Source organism: Mytilus galloprovincialis, chromosome 3 (assembly GCF_965363235.1).
Source record: "Mytilus galloprovincialis chromosome 3, xbMytGall1.hap1.1, whole genome shotgun sequence".
Classification (NCBI taxonomy): Eukaryota; Metazoa; Mollusca; class Bivalvia; order Mytilida; family Mytilidae; genus Mytilus; species Mytilus galloprovincialis.
In genome coordinates, this window is record NC_134840.1 from 96,344,941 (window position 1) to 96,368,722 (window position 23,782).

The following is a 23,782-nucleotide window of genomic DNA, read 5'->3' on the forward strand; positions in this document are numbered from 1 at the left end:
GTCTCTCGAGGTCTGACTTCATATTGGCGACAATGTAGTCCGCCTATCAATCTTCAGTTTTACGTGTTTGATCTCATTTCAATAAAGTAGTTAAAAGGTTTACCGCTTGGTTGTAATTAACTAGTTAGTGTTTATAGCCGATATCATTTAGATCTTATTATTTTTGAATACAGATTGATATGGGAAGGCAATTGAAGTAGACAATGTCAACAAAGTTATTCAGCGTTTAACGTCACATCTATTCATATCGCATTAGCTTTTTATGATTGAAATACGATTTTTGTCCATACATATTGTTTAATTTCTATTAGTAAAAGATTCACGGTGAATCAAATTTCCAATTAGAATCTAATTAAATAATCTTTTCAAAGCGTCGTCATGGAAACCAACCTTTCTTCCGTATTCCGTTTCCATTCGGATTTGGTAAATGGTATTTGTTTTGCATTTGTACATACTCCAATTATTTACAAGAATACAGTCATTTCACTTGTTTGGAAAACAAAGAAATAAAGGAAAAACACACCCGACTAACTATGCTGGCACAACAAAAATAAATTGGTTCTAAATTGAGGAAATATTCTGGAAAGTTGTTTCAAAGTGATGTACAAGTAAAGAATTGAATAATGATGTTGTATGGAATTTTGATGTTGTAAAGTGTATATAGTTTACCTCGATATCGATATACCTTGATACAATGTTATATATGTTACAGGTATTTTCTAAATTTAGGCATTTTGTAAAATGACTGAATTTTTAGGCCATTTCTAAAATGCCTAAAGTTGGCGGGCATTTTACAAAATGCCTAAAAAAACCTAGTCATTTTGTAAAATGCCTGTAATTTTTAATGAAAATTTTACAAATTGCCTGGTCTGTTTCAGGCAAATTGTGTAAATATGAAATACATGAAATAGATGATAAAAATATATTGTAAAGCTACACAAAAGGGTTAAGTAAAATAAATTAAAGATTATTCTTTAAAATGTAGCCATAATTGTCAACCATTTTCCAAAGTGTACAAAACATACACTTTGTCCGACCCCCCTCCCTCAATCAAAAAGTGTACATCAACCACTTTCAGATTTCAAGACAAGAATCAATCATTCTTAAATAAAAAGAAGATCCTGTCTATTATTGTTCAGATTCATATCAAAATTTGCATTGAAAATAGATTGAAAAATATCTGGCTGTTTTACTTTTATTTTTTTTTTAAGGCATACGGTAAAATTTTGATTGTTTAACCCCCTCCATCCAAGTGTACGTTTTGTACACTTTGGAAAATGGTTGACAATTATGAATGACCCCTAACCTTATGGCTGTTGCGACTGGAAAGGAAGAGCATCGTTATCAACTGGGAATTAAAAAAGGAATACTACGTGGACTTTACACCAGGAATCAGTTTGAACTGTCTGACAGTAACTTTATTGCTATTCAATCTGTAAATTATGATAATGAAATATCTTTTAGAAAAGCTGTCAGTAAAGTTTCTTTATGTAATGGTCAGGGTTACATAAAATGTGGCTGTAGTGCTAGTGGTAAGACTAGATGTAACACTAAACGTTGTCTTTGCAAAAAGTCGTGACAAATGTGTAACAGTCGCTGTCATCCAAACCTTACATGTAGCAACAAATAATTGTCAACTTCACTGTTTATGTAAATAATTCAATTACAATTAAAAATATGTAACTGTTTAAATTACATGCTTTATTTAATGATAGAATAAAAGTATCTATTTGATATTTCAAGTCGTTTAATTTTGAGTACATTATATTCAGTTATAGTCTTTTAGGCATTTTGTAAAATGCCTCACAATTTTTTCAGGCATTTTATAAAATGCCTGAAAAAAAGTGTCAATTTGTAAAATTCCTAAATCATGCAGGCATTTTAGAAAATGCCTAAAAATTTCAGTCATTTTACAAAATGCCTAAATTTAGAAAATTCCTGTAAAATATATATATATAGTCATTTTATAGAGGAACTTCCACCAAAAAGTAAAACAAAAATAATGCTCTTACAATCATATTTACTAATGTTTTGCTCATTATTGAAGGCCGTACGGTGGCCAATAATAGCTAGCTTTCTACTGTAATTTTAATATTAAATAGTCCGGTTCATTTTCCTGTATCTTCTTCCCTTAATAGTGGACAGCACTTCCCTATATGCCAATGGGGTTAACAACGGGAGGAAGAAGAAACGTCTTGCTGTGGTATTAAGAAAAACACGTTGAAAAAAGATTTTGTGTGATGTTAACAATTAATATTTTATGTGTTGATTCCGAGCTTACAGTTAAACAGCCAAATACAAGGTTAAATGTCAAATTGTTGTATGCACTGTTATGCAATTTTCTTGAAAACGAGACTACCCCTACATAAAGTGAAAATTTAAGACGGGAAGTAAAATAAAAACGAAATAAAGCAGTGAAACGATTCAGCCATAACGTTTAATATAATTTGCAATGAAGAGAAAAAACGATGAAAACAAATCTCTGTCATAAAAACACAGACAAAACGTATAATTTTAAAATTAATAAAAAGAAATAATCATGAATTATATGAATGTATTGAGTGTCAAACGAGTCAATTTGTGTGAACTCTCTGCGGAGTAATATCTAGTTATAACCTGGAATCAATCGTAACGACCTATTACAAAAATAAAGCATTAACTGTAACAAATGTTGTAAATATGGCGCCCAGAGAGACGAAACTCTAGCTCAACAACTCGTATCAATTGTCAACTCTATAATTACTAATCTCAGCTTATCCAGGGGCAAAAATACGGAATTTGGATTTGAAGGTAAACTCCTGGGAACCCAATACAATTTTTGAAATTAAAAGTTTTTATGCATTGAAAAGTGATAGCTTTTATCATTTCTTCCGAAGTTCTGGTCCAATGCTAGAGAATCTCGAAGGAACGAAGAATGGTAGCTAGCGTTAATGATACATGGACATATTGTTTAGCGCTGACTTGTTAATTAACTAGCTAAAGTAGAGAGGTTTCATTATATGAAGTGCTTATTATCGGCAATAAACCCGTTTTCATATTACAATCCATTATTATTCTACATAGATGATTGCTCAAAGATCATATCAAGTTAAATGTTGTGTTTTACAGGCACAAATAAATTTGATTGAATGATTAAATCTGAGTTCCGAGATTTAAAGCTCGTCATCAACAATTCCCTGGGACGTTTACCTCAGACATCCAATCTCTTGCTAATACGTTTATTAAAATGCATTAAAATTTAACATATCTTGATAACGTTAGTCAAATACCGACATATAGGATAAGTCCAATCTGTAGGGTACAATTCAAAGCGTAATATATATCTGTACAGGCATATGCCATCACTTTACAACATTTTATAGTGGTGATATTGTATCAACGTCGTCAACTGTAGACTATTTGATGACACAGTAGGGCTTCCTTTAGGGGAAATCAGGGCATTGCAGTCTGGATATATATGCTGCAGAAATTATTGCTGCATAAAAAATTTATGATAACATACTGCATGAATATATGATGTCTAAAAATTAGAATTCGTCCAATATTTGACTTCTGTATGTATAATTATACAATGTTCTTATCTCGTTTTCAATTATAAAACTCTTTTAACTAGATTGAATTTACATGGAAAAAAATACTCAAGAGATAAGTTGCTGATTTTTTTTTTAATGTTTAGCCAATGAATTGTCAGAAAAGTAAACGGAGAAAATGGAAAATTGAAATAACAAAAAATACCGAACTACAACGAAAATTCAGAACGGAAAGTTTCTTATTCTGATATGTTTTTATGAAACAAATATGATATATTTATTGAGCTAGCACAACTGTGTGTACTTAGTAAAAGATGAAGCGTATATACTATATTCATTTGACATTTGTGTCTTATATATTTTCCTAAATATGAATGAAATTACGCCACTGAAAATAAAGCGTATATACTATATTCATTTGACATTTGTGTCTTATATATTTTCCTAAATATGAATGAAATTACGCCACTGAAAATAAAGCAACTAACAGATAACGAACTTGATTTGTGTTTCACCTTGTCAACGTAAACCTGAAGTAACTTGTTTTGTTTTTCACCTTGTCAACGTAAAACTGAAGTAACTTGTTTTGTCTTGCATGTAGCACGATAAATGAACACTTTCTCTGGCTTTGCAACATGGTTATCTTCTTGTACAATAGAGGCGACTTCGTGTTTGTCTATATCTATTTGATAACTTCGGTGATTTTCGTTCGGTACGTCAGCAGGGAAAATTTCTAAAACCATGATCTCGAGTTCCAATATTTAAATCAATGGAGGTATTTGTACGCCATTGCAGATCTCATTTTTATTCTATTTTATAATTTAAAAAGTATACTTATGTAAACATATTGTAAAAAGAAATAATTCACAAGTTAGGCCACACCAATTTAATTCCTTGTTCGACGGACCCGCCCGAATAAACATATTTTTTCCAAAACGAAAAAAAATTATATATTCCCGCCTTAGTGAACAGGAAAAAAGAACACTTCATATCAAAGTACATGTAGTAAATCAAGTGTTTTACCATCTTATTTTGATAAATACTATCAAAAATATTATGTTATGTTTTCCCCCCAAAAAAAATAGTATCGCTTGCCTTTAATTTTCAAGCTTCGCCTGAAATGTTTGCAATTTTTTTTTATAAAATTTTTCAAATTGCTTGCTCGCCCAAATTATTGGAGTAGAACAAGAAATTTAATTGGTGTGGCCTTATGGATGTTGAGATAGACAGTTGAAGTCTGTGAAACATAAATTAATATAGCATAGGTATTTTTTTCTAAAGAAAATGAATGATAAATGGTATTTATTTATCACATACCAGGTTACAACGTACAATTCTTTACACATTGAAAAAGTCACAACTGTCTTTCAAAAAATATATTAGGACATTGCTAACAGCAGTGTAAAAATAATCTGTCGTTTTTCCTATTTACGGCAAATTTTGGGGTCTCATTAATCTAACGTTAGCTAATGGTTTGTCATCGGAGGAGTCGTTTTACTGCGGGTATGGAAATACAATGCTGTTTATAACTTTGTAATTAGTTATTGCTACTGACAGAATCGCGTAATAAAATAACGAGGAAAATAAATTTCCGTACATTTCCTATCTCTTCATTCAATTTTTGGCGTATTAGGTTCTAATCAATGTGTTTAGCTCGTAAAACTCGTACAGATAACACACAGCTAGTTTGTCCACAGTGACAACACTTTTAATTAATATTTCAAATTAAATAAGGTATTGTTTAATCAATAATAGAATTACGCTTAGAAAAGATCTGACTTGAGTATATACAGACAAGTCTTCGTGGTTAAAACATGTTCAATGATAAATTAATGTCTATATAGACAGGAAAACAGGAAGTTGTTATGATATAATGTAAAATCACAAAAATACTGAACTCCGAGGGAAATTCAAAACGGAAAGTCCTTAATCAAATGGCAATATTAAAAGCTCAAACACATCAAACGAATGGATAACAACTGTCATATTCCTAAATTGGTTCAGATACGTTCTTATGTAGATAATGGTGGATTTAACCTAGTTTTATAGCTAGCTGAACCTCTCACTTGTATGATAGTTGCACAAATTTCTTTATATTGACACCGATGCGCAAACAAAACAAACAGACATAATAGGCAAAAATGTCCATTATACGGCAGTCACAAACATACAAACATGTAACAAAAAAGCTCAAAATGGCATGCAGACCAAGCATATTAGAAAAAAATAAACACAAGAATACACAAATTTACCGGAATGAATAGGTACAGGGCCACGTCATGTATGTAAGGAAGAAAGATAAAAAGGCATATAGGCTTTCTGGGTTTTATGGCTAGCTAAACTTCTCACTTGTATAGCAGTTGCTTAGGGGGTTACTTTTTATGTGTTTAGAAATGAATCGATACTGAACACGCATACATGTACGTGTTGCCTCTTAAAAGTATTTTATATATTTTTCAATAAATAACTTCTCGAATGGCCCGAAGTTTCGACTACTGTTTTGCAAAAAAACACTGTAATGTTGATTTTTGTTGCAAAACAGATTTCCTCATTTTTCTGTCCTTGTACATCCAAATATATTGTGTGCATGAACATATGCAGTCCGAACAAAATCAGACAACCAAAAGCCCTATTATAAACCACAACTATAATTTTTGTTTTTTTAATTGGTCATGGGGAAGGGGCGAAAGGCGTCAGCGCCTTTAACAACATTTCAAATAACTTTTTAACATCGCTTCAAGAAGTATAAGAAAACATATAGATGGCGTATGCGTCAACAGAAAATGATACAATTATTTGGTTAAATAGAGTCTCTGAACTTTTTATAAATTTGTTTAGAGGTTTGTCATGCCACACTGAAACCAGGTTCAACCCACCATTTTTTTTCTTAAAATGGCCATTGTTATATTATAGTTCGTGTCTGTGTGTGTCACATTTTAATGTTGTGTTGTAGTCTCTTATATTTGATGCGTTTCCCTGAGTTTTAGTTTGTAACCCGGATTTGTTTTTTTTCCTAATCGATTTATGAATTTCGAACAGCGGTATGCTACTGTTGCCTTTATTTGGAAGAAATTAATTAAAAATCAAACTGAAAAACCGGGCTAAACATCGTTACATGTAGCTGTTGGTATCAGAATATTATGATCATTGAAGGAAAATATTACTGAAACAAATAGCCTTCAGAGGCGGATTTAGAGGGGGCCAGGGGGCCCGCCCCCCCCCCCTTTTTGGGAAAAAAATTGGTTGCTTATATAGGGAATCACTGAAGCTCGACTGGAGCGGGCCCCCTCTTAGCGCAGTAAGTGGGCCCCCACTTATGAAAATTTCTAGATCTGCTAGTAGCCTTAAGACTTCAATGTTTCTAAGCTTTACATATGGAAAAATGATATGGCTTTTTCAATGCCTCACTCGTATCAAGACGAGATACAAAAATAATCTCCAGAGCTATGCGAGTTATTGGGACGCCATATATCAGATACCTTTTAAATAGTATCCTTAAAAGGCTTCTTTTCTGTTTTGGTTTCCTTATATATACGTGACTCATATCGATATTATCACGGATGGCTTGTGCAGAACAATTACTATAGATGGTATCACGCATACTATTTACTTGTATTTACAACAAAGTATATAATAAAGGTCGGTATTGTTGTCTTATTATTTAGGATACATACATCATTAACATCCAATTAAGAAAGGTGACTTCATGATTTAACAGATATATTATTCGAGATTCCCAAGAGAGTACGTCGTGCTCCCTTATCTGTCATATAATAGTAATAGCAATGTAAAATATAGTTCTTAATTTACCATTTTCTAATATTTACCTTGAAATGTAAACACCAATTTGCGAAAATATGATAGTTTAATTCAGCTTACAGTAATCACGAATAATTATAAAATGTCGTCTGCTTGTCACGAGATTACAAATGCAACTAGTTATACTTAATCATCAAATGAGTTGATCAAAATAAACATACGATCGGGCACAAGTCAAATCAAAGCAGATCCCCTAGAAACATCCATAATTTTAATGTTTGTAAGATCAAGGAATACCTATGTCACCTGGGAAATTTGCGACAAATGACTGTCAATTACGCTGATTGGCCGATACAGTAATATACAGGTGATCACCACGTGCATTAACAATTACCTGAATTATTTATATTCTATTGTTTTCCGTTGGACCTTTTAATTCCCTATCAAATATGTTTCGTAATTAAAAAACTAATTTAACGATGCTTTTCAATATTTTGACAATAAACATAAGTGCTAGATTTTAATAATGACAAAATGAATAATAAGACTGTTAGGCAAAGTAAAGATCACAGACACGATCGGAATAGTACACCAAAACACTAAAGCATAATGTTCATTTAATAATACCAAAACGGTTTTACTATCTCTGTTTGCAAAACTATCCTTTTCATTTAAACACTGCTCCTACACTATTGCATATTAATTGGACCGTAGAAAAACCTGACGGAAAGACACGCAAAGAAAGAGGTACATTTGGGACTTTTTAAGTCGCAAAATAAGTTATCCCTGTTAATCGTCCGAATAAAGTTGTGTTTATTAAATTAAGGAAAATTGAATGTAGATATCTGGCCGAAAGATACCAGAGGAACAGTCAAACTCATAAATCGAAAATAAACCTACAACGCCATGGCTAAAATTGAAAAAGACAGACAAACAAATAATAGTACACTAGATACAACATAGAAAACTAAAGACTGAGCAACACAAACCCCACAAAAACTTGGGATCATCTCAGGTGTTCCGGAAGGGTAAGCAGAACCTGCTGGACATGTGGCACCCTTTGTGTTGCTCATGTTATTACAAACCCGATAAAAAGTCTTAATTCGGTAGGTTACATTCATAAAAGGGAAGGGGATTGTAGTTACGACGTAAGAATCATATCCGATATCATTCGTGAAACGGTTATTCAATAACGGTGAACCAACTCGTGGTGGCGTCCGTAAAATTTCGAAGGGATACTTTGAACTTAAGTTTCTGACTTTTCATTTGTCCGACACCCCATTATTCTAATACCTTATCAATAAATTTGATTGATTGATTGGTGTTGTTACATCCAGTGGCAAATAGTTCATGCAAATACTGGAGGAAAACAAATTAACCATCAATATAAAAGGCCGTGTAATAGTGAATTGACCAAAATGAAGGATTAGAAGTTTGGACTGCCACTAGGACATAAGGATATACTATGCGTATTTGAAAGGAACAGACCCATATACGGACTCATCATAAAAAATATTGTAAGGATTCTTGAAAGTTAAAAGATTGTGACACTCTCTGTAAACGAGGGATCGAATATAACTTTTCATCTTTAACCGGACGTGGCTGAGTATCCATACATCCAAAATAGCAAAAAGAATGCCTTAATTTTGCAAGGGTTTAACTGCTGGTCTTAAAAAAAACAAAAACTAACGTAACCCCCTCCAGTCATGCATCATTGGGATGAAGAAAATGTAAAGGGCAGTTTATTATTTTATCCAAGCATATTGGTTCAAGCAAACCAAAATAACAAATCAATCTTTTAAGAGAAGCTGGACATGTACTTTGGAAGCAGTGATCTCACTTATTTTGTACTGGATATTCATTATTAAAAATCAAACTCTCAAAAGAATCCAACTCTTTATCGGTGTACTGGGGGGTTTTTTTCTTAGCTAATAAATACTCAATTATCTGTCAAAATTATAATAGCATGAAACAGCATAAGCAAACACAAGGACTGGAAATAATTCTGTTACAACAAACAAGGGCAATGACACAGAAACAGAATGAAAATGTGTACGCTAACACAAATCTAACACAATACTTGGTATACATTTTTAAAGTATTTCTAATAACGGGCATATTATCCCAATTTCGAATCCACCAGTTTTTCAAGAGAATACTCCCATGTATTAGTTAAAACTAATCTTCCTTCCTGAGAGTCCTCAGAATAATAGTAACATATGTATAAAGAACAATATTATTATGATATCTACACAATACACAATTAAAAATAGATATTAAGGGAAAAGCATATTAATTTGCACAATTTATAAGTTGTCAACCTAAGCGTTCGAGAGATATTCGCAACAGTATGTTGGGCAAAAATAATCAATGTAAGTTATCTTAAAAAACTTTTCTGCTTTAGCTTCCTACGTAGTAATATTGGTAAATTTCAGTGACATATACAGATATAACACAAATAAATATTGGTAGGACCATTATGATCAGATTTTTTTTAACAACTAATTTTACAGAAAACTGCTATCACCTTATGAGTTAATTGTTCCCTTTCTACCATTAAAAAAAAATTGTAAAAAATTTAAATAACAAAAATACAGGACTCTGAGGAAAATTATGAACGGATAGTCCCTAATCAGATGGCAAAATCAAAAGCTCAAACACACGAAACTCATCTAATACAACAAACTCCTAACGATGAAGTGTCAAACACCGAGGAGTATATTTTGGAAGTGATGAAATATCAGAATTGAACCCGCACTTGTTACTTGTATGCAACATATTTCTAACACTTGTTTGAAAGAACGTTTCAATAAACTAATTTCGTCATTGTTCCCAGAACCTTCTGTCTTGTTTGTAACTAAATATCCCAATAAATAAAATCGAAGGAATAATAGCTTGTTAGTGTTGACACTAATATGAAAACAAATTGTTCATAGTGTATATCTGTCTGTGTGTCCACAACCTCCGTTAATTGACATTAATTGATTTATCAATGTGATTTTATCTTTATATGCCCTGATAATCTATTATTAGTAATATTGATGCATCACCTTTTGTTCGTGAGAGTAATGGATGTCTTAGTAGGAGGCCTTTGTTTGTTTATAATTATGATAAAATCATATCTATACTTAACGGTTCTCCTATATAACTTTTGCCCTTAACAACGTATCGAGTATAGGATTTGATTTGCCGTCTTGTGAAATAAGGGACAAGATCACCAATAAATGTTTTACCGTCTTGTGAAATAAGGGACAAGATCACCAATAAATGCTTTACCGTCTTGTGAAATAAGGGACAAGATCACCAATAAATGTTTTACCGTCTTGTGAAATAAGGGACAAGATCACCAATATAAATATTTTACCGTCTTGTGAAATTAAGGACAAGATCACCAATAAATGTTTTACCGTCTTTTGAAATTAAGGACAAGATCACAAATCAATGATTTGCCGTCGTTTTAAATTAAGGATAAGGTCACAAATCAGTGCAATTTGCAATTCCATGATAGAGTGTTGTCTTTTCAACTTAAAATATCTCTGCTATCAAAACTGCTAAATGCACTGAGTCTTATAAAAATTTACAAAGACGCATAATATGCACAATTGTTTTATAATTGTTGTTGTAAAAGCTATATGTTTCCTATTCCAAACACATGGACACGTTTTTGTCAAGATATATGTATGTAGTATTTGCCACTAAACGTTAAGCTCTAATCTACCAACGTTAAGCTCTAATCTACCAATTCATCCGCATCCAAAATAATGGTCAAAAAGCTAGTAGTATTTGCAAATGAATAAGTTACCATGTCAATTGTCTTGGGGATGTTTGTTTTTGTAATTACCAACTGAGTGTGACCCAGTAAGCAGAACAAGAAGTATCATGCTACCGTGTATATTTTCAAAAATGAAATGTATATTTTCATTTTGTTATTCGAGCGTCACTAATGAGTATTTTGTAGACGAAACGCGCGTCTGACGTAAATATAAAATTTCAATCCTGGTATCTACGATGCGTTTATTTACAACCACTGGGTCGATGCCACTGCTGGTGGAGTTTTAATTCTCCGAGGGTATCACCAGCCCAGAAGTCAGCACTTCTGTGTTGACTTGAATTATCATTGATATGTTCATAATTATAAATTATCTGTTACCAAAACTTTGAATTTTTGAAATACTAAACCTTTTCTACCTCAGGAATAGATAACCTTAGCTGTATTTAGAAAATTTTTTAGGAATTTTTGGTCCTCATGCAATGCTCTTCAACTTCGTACTTTATTTTACCTTTTTAACATTTTTTTTTCGAGCGTCACTGATGAGTCTTTTGAAGGCGAAACGCGCGTCTTGCGTAAATATAAAATTTCAATCCTGATATATACGATGAGTCTATTTACAATCACTGGGTCCATGTCACTGCTGGTGGAGTTTTAATATTGAGGGTATCACCAGCTCATTAGTCAGCACTTCTGTGTTGACTTCACCTATTATTGATATATTTATAATTCTGACTGTTACAAAAACTTTGAATTTTTGAAATACTAAAGGTTGTTCTACCTCAGGAATAGATTACCTGAGCTTGGCAACACTTTCGAGAATTTTCGGTCCTCAATGCTCTTCAACTTCGTACTTTATTTTACCTTTTGAACATTTTTTTATTAGAGCGTCACTGATGAGACTTTTGTAACGAAACGCGCGTCTGACGTTAAGGGCATACGATACAGTTTTTATCCCGTATTTACAGTTCGATGAAAATTTCCATATAGGCTATTTTTTGCCTGATTAAATCAAATATGTAATAAAAAAATATACCTTCATATGCTACTTTTTGAGTAAAATGAGGTCGAAATTTTGTATATTTGCTTAAAATTCGGAATTGTGGCCGTATTTTTCCTTTCGAAAGAAAGTCATAACTTTTTTGTTTTAAAAGATAAACACAAATTGTTTTTGTTAAATAATTTGTAATTTCTGTATTTTATAAGTATCCTAAAAAAAATATGCATTTTCTATTCAGAAATAACTCATATTTATCAAAAGGTCATGAATTGAGAAAAAACGTCATTGTTTGCTGTATATTTATCAAAATTAAAAAAAAATGCACTATTTACAGTTTTATAATATTTGGTCCACATAATCTCCCTGTAAAATGAAACAAAATGCCGTTTTAAAAAATAGGGGTCCATGCACTCGTTTTCAAATTAAATCAGTTTAAATGATGAAAATCAGTCGAAAAATGCATCTTTTCCCGATATGTCACAGTTTGACGTCGCGAAAATAACATTTTACGTTAGCAACGTCATTACCTCCCCTGTAACTGTATCGTATGCCCTTAATATAAAATTTCAATCCTTGTATCTACGATGAGTTTATTTACCTTCTTTTTACAAGAATTGTGATATATATGTATGATGTAAGTGTCTTGGAATTTTTAATTTTCTGTTTTAGCTACATTTTACTACATTTTTAATTAATTAATTATATGTGCCTATCTTTTATAGATTGATTGTGCTTTAGCAGCATTGACTAATAAAACAACTATATAAAGGTATTATAAACAGGAATTTTGTATTTTAACAGCATAATACATTTTAATATGCGTTTCTGCTTTAATAGAAAGCATAGAAATAGTAAAATGTACGACCAACCATTATTTAGTTGACCTCTTTGGTAACCTGTGTCACAGATCACGATATTATTTGCCGTACAGCAATATTCCCTTTCATTCTAATAATGCTTGTCGTTCGAGACACAAATGGTGTCCTTGGTTGATCAAGAACAAATTATCCTTTCGGTTCACCTGAGTTTTATGCAGGGACTTTTATGTTAAATGTTTAATTTTTATGTGAACCTTCGTTAGTATTTACGTTATTAGTTTTTTATTTGGTCGGGTTGCACTCTTCAATTGATAAATTTAAACGCGCCAACTAATTTGTTTTAATGATTTCATGAAAAAAATAACAAACTGATCTAGTCAGTGACCCTTTGAGAAAATATTAAAGCTTCGACTCGTGATTTTCTATTGTTCACTTGGTAACAGAGTACTTTTGAAATGACCAAACGTCCAGAATGTATCAATGAGAATATAATATTTATCGTTTGTAGTATTCTCATAAAAATGCTTAAAATAAAATTGAGAAAGGAAATGGGGAATGTGTCAAAGCGGCAACAACCCGACCATAGATCAGACAACAGCCGAAGTCCACAAATAGGTCTTCTATGTAGCGAGGAAATCCCGCACCCGGAGGCGTCCTTAAGCTGGCCCCTTTAAAAATATGTATACTAGTTCGGCGATAATGGACGTCATACTAAACTCCGCGAATTATACATAAGAAACTAAAATTAAAAATCATACAAGACTAACAAAGGCCAGGGGCTCCTGACTTGGGACAGGGGCAAAATTGCGGCGGGGTTAAACATGTATTTACCTCTAGCCAATGTAGAAAATTAAACGCATAACAATACGCACATTAAAATTCAGTTCAAGAGAAGTTGCATATTTGCATTATAGCAGAAATTAAATTTCAATCTCGAATTAAATTCTTGTTTTGTTGTTCTTTAATCAACTTCTTCTCCGCTCACATTTACGATTACTTAATTTGATTAAAAAACATTCATATTTAATTTGTAGGAATTAAGAAAACTCGTCCCCTGTTACCAACAAAACTAGTCTGTTATCAGAAACCCTATATAAGTAATCACGCGTTTAACAAAATTGCTAACTTGTGCCAGGCAAATTGATTACTTATTAGATCCAACAGTTTAAACACAGATAACTACGTTTTATCGCCTTTTCAAAGATCATTATTTGAACTAAGATTGGAAGAGTAAAGTGTTTTATTAACGGAAGACCCAATCGAGAGTGTACGCGGAAGCCTCGTGCGTGACCTATAATGAGTTGTAATCTGCAGTGAGTGGCCGCTAATCTGATCACTCCGCGAGATAATTCTCGAGAAGGTCTTCTTTAACAAACGTATTGGCTGATTGAAGCATTAAGATGTCTGATGAAGTCGTGTTTCATCAGGGTCAAGATACCTTTTTCAAAGAATCATTATTTTTCAAACAAATTTATATGGGATATAATTCGGTAAAATGCAAAGTGCGTGTCAATTTACTCGGCATTGAGAAAATGATTGTAACATTGTAGTGGCTAAATTAATTTCACTTAATTCAATATGATCAAATAATAACTACAGAATTACAAATAAATGGTAATTTCAACAATAATACAATCTTCGTCTGCTCGATCAACTCTTTTATAATCGCATCATCATTTTTCAAATTTTTCTTTTCTTTTCTTGAAGAGCAATTTTCATGTTTGAATAAAATCTAGATGAAATGTACAAAATGTTATGATTTTGCAAGTCCAAAAAGTTCTAGTTTTTGTTAATTAAATCATATATCTGTGACTGGGGTTACCGTTCGCGAAAACAAACTTTTTTCTATGTTTGAACAAATCGACCAGAATTTGTTATAAATTAATTACATTCAAGTTCAAATATAATTCTTTGTTGTATCAAAAGTTGCATATATATGTGTGATATAACTTAACAAATAAAAAGTATGTCATATGCATGGTTTTCCTCCTGTTCTCGAAATGCTTTGAAGTTCTTTCAACTTCATGAAATTATATTTATAAATTACACATACTAGTACTGTAAAGGTAGTTTTCGTATACTAGTGGTCTGTTTTAACTATACCGTCATTACATCTATGTAATACCTGCAGTTATAGCATCTGACAACTGTCTACAACTGTATGTTAAAATTACGATATCTTTCATTGTTGTCTTTTATAATGTTTGGTTGTTGTTTTTTATTTTGTTAGGTTGTTTACACATAAGTAAACATTTGTGTACCGTATGATATATACAATTGATTGATTGATTGATTTATTTATTATTTTCTTTCCATAGTTCCCTTTTCATGAATGTGACCTACCGAATTAGACTATTTACCGGCTTTAGAACAACATGAGCAACACGACGTGTGCCACATTTAGAGCAGCATCTGCTTTCCTTTCCGTATCATCTAAAATTATCCCTAGTTTTTGGTGGGGTCCGTGTTGTTTTTTGTACCCCTATTTGTGACAATTTGTTCATGCATCATTGTCAATATAATGGAGTTATTTGATGCGACTGTCGTACAAGTGAGAGGTTTAGCGCCATAAAACCAGGTTCAACCCACCATTTTCTACATTTAAAAATGTCTGTACCAAGACAGGAATATGACAGCTGTTATCCATTCGTTCGATGTGTTTTATCATTTGATTTTGTCATTTGATTAGGGACTTTCCGTTTTGAATTTTCCTCGAGTTCAGTATTTTTGAGATTTTACTTTCAAGCTTTATTCTAGTGAATCTCTTGTTGGAAAATCACACAATTGCTATACATAGCTACCATCAGAGACATTCATAGTTATAGTAAGATGTTTATGTTATATGATAAATTTAATACAAGTTATTATGTATGATGTTATACAATACAATTATACCCGTATATCTGTACCAAGCGATGTACGAGAAGGACTGGGAACGATGTCTCTAACGAGCGATGAACGAGTAAGACTATAAATGTTGAACGGATCCCGTAATTAGATGACATCATTATGATATCGTTACTACAAAATGTTGGTGTTTATAACTAATCATTATACCGTTACAGGAAAATATAAATTACTTGACTGGTGGCATTTCTAGAATAATTAGAGCTTAATTATTGGATAAATTAACGAGAATAATGTTTGCGGCATTTCGTTCAGCGGGAGATTCATAGCAATAGGGAGTGGGCGTGGCTATTAAGACACGCTACCAAGTAAATCACAGCACGGTCTAACCGTTGTCAGCGACGTCACCTGTCCTTAAAGAAATATCAAACAACAGTTTTCTTCTCATTAACAGAACTGACTAATTGCCGTAAAAATTAATCACTCAGCTTTAAACACAGAAGTCAGAATACTGGCTTACAAATTTTTAAATCTTAATTAAGAACAGGAAAATATTTTACTTTTATGCTCAATTGGATTAATTTGACAGGGCCTAATTTAAATTCACAAAGAACTATTAAATGGGAAGGATTTCCTTTCTTATCTTTTGGTAGTTGTCAAGAATTGTGTCATCTTAATTATTTTTAAACCGTTTTAAAATTTATTAAATGTTTTCCAAATAAAAGTTAAAAGATTATTGTAACTCAATATAAACTTTTATCGAATAAGTCCCCCTATTTTATACTTTAGAGATACTGCTCTCTTGTGTATTTTAATGGGTGGTATTTTAAAATGTATTCGAATAGACGAAAAGGAAAATTTTAATAACAGTACTTCATTGAAGAGACGTATAAAGCCAATGACCCTGCATTTGCAAAGTTTCACTCGCAGGATCAATATTGAAAACTGCTAAAATGTGCACGTGAATTATTACAGAGCCAACACAATATACTCATATAATCGTCAAAAATAGGGAAAATGTAGATCTATAAAACGAGAGTTCATACAACAATACATACATGTTTATATGGTTGTTAAATCTAATAGGGATTCTATTTGCAGAATTTTAAAAAAGCGATGGACATTAATACTTTATATCAAGAGAAAAATAAATAGTTTGATCTGAATGCACTCATGGTTTGTTAAAGATGGTCTTCTTTTTTTAATATTGTTGAGAAAAAATTACTTAAGATTTGCAACAATTTTTAGATAAAAAATAATATTGCCGCTCTGTGACATCGTTATAGGTACGTGAGTATATTGCTCACAACATAAATATACACAGCTCTGTGACAGCGTTATAGGTACGCGAGTATATTGCTCACATCATAAATATACACAGCTCTGTGACAGCATTAGGTACGCGAGTATATTGCTCACATCATAAATATACACAGCTCTGTGACACCGTTATAGGTACGCGAGTATATTGCTCACATCATAAATATCGCAGCTCTGTGACATCGTTATAGGTACGTGAGTATATTGCTCACATCATAAATATACACAGCTCTGTGACATCGTTATAGATACGTGAGTATATTGCTCACATCATAAATATACACAGCTCTGTGACACCGTTATAGGTACGCGAGTATATTGCTCACATCATAAATATACACAGCTCTGTGACACCGTTATAGGTACGCGAGTATATTGCTCACATCATAAATATAGACAGCTCTGTGACATCGTTATAGATACGCGAGTATATTGCTCACATCATAAATATACACAGCTCTGTGACATCGTTATAGATACGTGAGTATATTGCTCACATCATAAATATACACACGATGATTGGTATATTATTGGTTGCTAAACGTCCAGTGGCAAATATGTCATCGTGTTCAAGCAGATAGATACACACGAAAATATAATTCTGTAAATTTTAGCAAGTTTGAAGGATGTTTTCAAAAACGTCCAATAGGCTGTATACATATACTATTGATCAGATCAGATCATGCACCTACACCCAAACAGTTAAGAATCCTTAAATGCATTAGTTATGAATAACGTGAAAATTCAAGATCAATCATAATCCTATCAGTGCCTATATAAGTATTGTAAATATACTGAGAGGATTTAACTGTAGGGGACATAACTACGGCTTAGCATCATGTGGTGGTGCTGACCATGCGATGTTCGATTGACATTCCTTATCAGAGGCTACAATCTTTCTGTCCGTTACTCTGACAGGCGCTTCGGAAATGGACCCCCTTGTTTTTTAAATGTTTTTGTTTTAATTTCTGAAAAGTATATTTAATATTTAAACCACATTTAACCTATTTAATATGATGTTGATCTTATCCATATGATATAACAATAACAGCTGTTTAAATTTTATGTTGCTTATTTTCTTGATTAAAACACAAAAATGAGGGAGAGAAAACAAGTAGTGTCCCTTCCTCAACCGTCTGTGGTTATTCCAAACCAAAGTTGCCTCGATCTGGCACATCGAATCTCAACAATATAAATTAATTACAGTTGATTTCGTGGTGTCACAGATTTTATGAAGAATTGGATAACATATTTGCAAAAATATATATGTCGTATACATTTTATTATTTTGTACAGGATATTACTTGTACAAAAACTTTGTACGAGTAATTACTTGTATGATGCCATCATGCAAGTTATTACCTGTACAAATATTATTGTACCAGCAATTACTTGTACAATATTTGGTGAGAAAAAGATAATAACTTGTACAACACAATATATTTGGGTTATATTTGTTTCTTCTTTTGCATTTTATGTATTATTCTTTCTTTTTCTTTGGGTTTTTTAAGTCGGGAAATTTTTGTCAATAGTTCATTTGTCAATTACCGATTTGATTCTGTTATTACACACTTTTTAAACGAATTACTTCCCTTTGTCAATCGTAAACTTGTTCCATACCGGACAAAAATGGGTTTTGCCATTGCAAAGCATGATGCATTGAAAGTGATGTATCGTCGGTTTAACTAATTTTTCATAAAATTAATTTTTGATGAAGTATTTAGCTGAATGTTCAAATTGGTGTAATTAAAAGATTTAAAAACCTTAAAGATAACTCACATTATGCACAGGTAAATTTGCTCTTTCTGCTGTCTCTCCATTGTAAATAAAAGGTGTCCCTCATACGGGAGACAACTAAAAGAAGGGATCTTTAATTTCAGGGTCAACAACGGGAGATGGAAAATAGCCTATTGTTGGGTATTTACTTATTCGTTCTTTTTTTATTTATTGTAATCATTCAGCGTATGTTTTTTTAATCTATATCGGATTTGTTTTTCTTTCCTTTTTTTATCAACTGAGTATCGATGATATTTTTTTTAAATATTAGAAGATTACAAAAAATTAACGGACGCAAAGACAAAACATAAGGTAACATGACAGCTTGTTGCCACATACAGACTACTGGTGCAAAGTGACAAAGTCCTTAAAATCAAGAACAAACTAAAAACCCTTCTATTCATTTTCAAACATAAATCATGATAAAAAGTTGCATATGTAATATCCTATATTGGAAACAAAAGTAAAGCTTGATAAATTGAATAACCTATTGGTTAGCACAAGACAAGGACGCATGACATCTAAAACTACACAATAAGCTCAATCTTTAGCATTTACAGCCACTTTGACAGCTGTAGTGATCATGGCCATGGTCACCACTTAAAGTAAGCAATTGTACTTCTTTCATGCACGTTAAGCTCGGTGTTCTCTTGTATGTCCCACGTTGTCTCTGAATCTTTTCGATTGATTTTGACTCATTAAACCAATCATGATTCCAGGTTTTGTTTCTATTTTGTATCTTTTTTTAGGCAATATTTAGCACTTTTGATATTTCTACAGTCATTCGGACCCTCGGTCTATCAACTGTACAACAACAAATAATTTCGTCTCATTTGCGAATGAGTATTTTGATTTCTGCTACATTCAAAACAACATACTGCCGTAAGAAATATCTTTGATGTGCTGTCTTTTTGGAACTTAATTTTACTTCCTTACATAAATAATATTCTTACGTGTGTGAATGTCAGAATATTTGAAGAGTTATTGTCATGCCAAAATTAATCATTTCATCATGCTATTTTGTTTCTACACTGTTTTTCATCTTACACTTTAGTTTTAACTTTTTCTTAAAGTTTTGCTCGTATATTTGAGAAACAAAAAGTACACACATGTTGAATGGTTATACATTTAGGTGTTATTCATACATTATTTGTTAAATACGAAACGATTGTTGAGAACATCACATAGGCCAATGTAGAATAATGATTTGTATAAGTTATTATCTTTTTCTCAGTAAACATTGTACAAATAATTAATTATACAATTGATTTGTACACGTAATAACCTGTATGATGGCTTCATACAAGTAAATACTTGTATAAAATGCTTGTACAAGTAATAACGTGTACAAAATAATAACGGGCGTATGGCATTTGCGACGATTTTGAAAATTTTCATTCTTTCATTTGCGCCGATTTAATTTTTTCATTTGCGCCGATTTTATATTTTTTCCTAATTAGATTTACAGGTAAGTTACAGGTAAGTTCATACTTTTACATTGGCTGAGCACAGAGTATAAAGACAAATCAAGTGACATTGCAATTGGTAAATGGCTATCCCAATGTTTCGGGTTACCATTCCTTTCCCTAAATGAATTTGATGACTGCTTCACGTTTGACATTGTCTGACGCTCCTTCTGATGACAAATGTCATACATTCTTAGACAACGTACAAGTACACATTCCATAACGGTCAACCAATTCGTGATGGCGTCCATAAACTTTGGATTTGAATACTGTACATACATTGTTTTTGTATATTTTTAATTCGTCATTTTAGTATAAACAAAGTGCTTTTATCTTAGGTTTTTAAGCAGGAGACAACAGTTATATACATGATATGATTGACAATTCTTAACATATGTACAACTGACTAACGGAAGAGGTCTTTAATGATAAATGAAAATAACATTACTGGGATGGAGAGTTGTCTCATTGGCACTCATACCACATCTTCTTATATCATTTCACCTGTAATTTACCTGTTATTTACCTGTAAAAAAATCGGCGCATATGAAATGCAGGTCGGCGCAAAACTAAACGCCGATAATAACATATACACGACATATATAAATATGTCGGTAACGGTATTCATATTTTTTCCTATTACATTGCTTTCTAATATTGATATCAAATCTGTAAGATTGCTAGAAAATCGAACTGATTGAAAAATATTTTTAATTTGTTTTTAATATATAACTATCTACTTCTTGTATAAATAAATCCATTTAGTGGATAGAATATACTTATGTTTCTGTTGTCAATGCTGAATATATAAAGAAAGATGAGGTATGAGGGCCAATGTGACAATTCTCAATCCAAGTCAAACGTTTATTTGGAGAAAAATGGATGATTTTTAACTAGAAATTAATTTTAAAATATGAATATACAAGATAATCAAATAGAAGTACATTTTGATTTCTTACATCAGTAAAGGACAAGGTTCACTAATGGCACAATATGGCATTTTATTTTTATTAAATATCAACTTTATCATTAAACACCAAAAAGGTCACGATTTGATTCGTAAATGGGTCTATTTCAAAAGACTTAATGCTAAATAAATCAGTTCTTTTCAAAAAAGTACATAATATTCTCCAAAGTAGGCCCATTTTGGACATTTTGTTAAAATATGGTGATTTTGTGCAATTTTCAGACCTAAAAGCTTTAGGAAAATATTGGCCGCCACCTACGATCCAAAATGTTTTGTAGCCAAAAGATTTCAATTTTGATATAGAATTCATCAATATAAAGACATTTTGGATCGTGGATGGAGGCCAAGGTTAATTATTCCAAAAACAATTAAAATTGTGGGAAAAAATGACCAAAATTGACGTAAAATACAAATAATGTATACTTCAGGGGGTCATAGCTTCATAAATTTTAAAGGAAGGTGGCAATAAACTATATTTTTGTATTGATAGTATTATCACAAGTACTTATAAGAAAAATTTGTAATTTATTGGCCCCATTTTAAAAACGTCAAAAATTTAGGGCCAATTTTAACCCTTCGTGGACTTTCTCCTTTATATCTTTCAAATTTAATACAAATTTAGATCTATTAAAAGATGGTTCACGTCAATCCATATTGAAACAAATAAAACAGGCGAATGATAAGTCACCTTTTTCTTCTCGATTTTTATTCAAAATATAAAATTTGTACGAAAATTCTTCTCAAATAACCATGGTTTCACTTATGTATTGTTATATGAATTAAAGCTTCCTTACCAAGTCTCGCTTTGGACTTTGGGTGAAAGATTTCGAACGCTCATTAAAGCTTAGATTTCTTAATTACACTGTTTCGGCAAGACGAAAAAAAATAATAGTCAATAAAACAGGGAACCTGCACGTGCTGCAGAAAAGGAGTCTGCATTTATAAAACTAAATTGGATATAACTAAGCAATGATAGTTTTATAGACATTTTTATTGAGCATTAATAATGACTCTGCAGTTATAAAGAAATAGTTTGGACCATTTACATATATGTACCGGGTATGTGATATGGAAGCATTTGGATGAAATTCTGTGTACTTTACTGTATAAGTACGAAGTTCATTTTTTATTACAAACCAGAAATTTGAAATTTAGATTGAATCAGATTCGATTAAAGGATTTTTTCTAAAGGGGGAGACGTACTTCCCTAAAACAAAGCATGTGTTATGTGTAGATCAACAAGCATAGCGAGGTGAACAAAGTTTTTGACAATTTTCTGCAAAAAAAATATGTTTTATCCCGATCAAAGTGTTAAATACGCTACCTGAATCCGCCATTGATCCATAGAGATAAAATAAAGTGACAGATAATAGTATCCTCAACCCTATATCATACATTCGGGTAAATACGATTAATTTTCTATTAAATCTGTCAATAGAAGTGATGACAGAGGATTCTGGAAAAATCAACTTAAAATAGCACATTTATATTTGGTGTGTAAGTTTTTCATATGCTTGGGCTATATAGGTGCCTGTTACAACTTTATATGCTTGTCATATGCTTGGGCTATATATATATGCCTGTTACAACTAAGAGAAAGTCCTGTGTAACAATCTAATCTGTGTATCCAAAATGCCTTCTCTGTTGGAGTTTTATTAATCCTACCTATACCTCCATCCGAGTCGAACCACTTAGCATAAATTTATTGCTGGAGTAGTGCTTGGTCTGAATTTACATGAAATGTGCGCTACTGGACGTTAGATAGACAAAACAAACCCATTCATCTTTAAGAAATTAGCTGTATTGCCTCCATTCATGTCATATTATTTTACAAATATTCCTTTGAATGTTTCACTGTTTGTTAGTAAAACATTTACTCTGGTCCACCTAAAGCTTCATTGTAAAAAAAGGGGCTTGCATGTATACACATGTAAGATTTCTATGAAAAAGGGTCATTGTACGTAGTGTCAAGTTAATTGTGAAACTGAAATTAAAAAAAAAGATATCACGGTGTAAAATATTTTTCTTTATTAAAACAATATTTAAAAAGAAAAGCATTCATTTCTTTCAGGCAAATCATTTAACTGTATTTGTTAGCATCATAATAATATATGTATTTACCTACTATATGTTCTTCGGGGAGAGAACATCTACCTTCATTATATACCGTTGTTTAATGAGAAAGAAGTTAAGTTACTTTGTTCTGTTTTAATAAATGTTTACAGGATTGTTTCAGAAAAATAAACAATAGCTATCTCTTAGTCCATAATTATCACTAACTACAGTATAGTTACTTAGTAAGTTAGACTTAAACTATTTTGAATTCCATTTGTGGTTTTACGTAATAAAACAAATTTCTTAATCTTTGATCCTTATTTTTATAAATTAAAAATCTTATTCGTTTTTCTTATTATTCTATCGTAAATAAGTTATCACAATGGAGTTATCTCTAAACTATTAGAGTGAATTGCATTTATTTTTTTCTTGGAGAAGCCTCAAACCTTAAAACTGAGGTCTTAAAACTATGAGT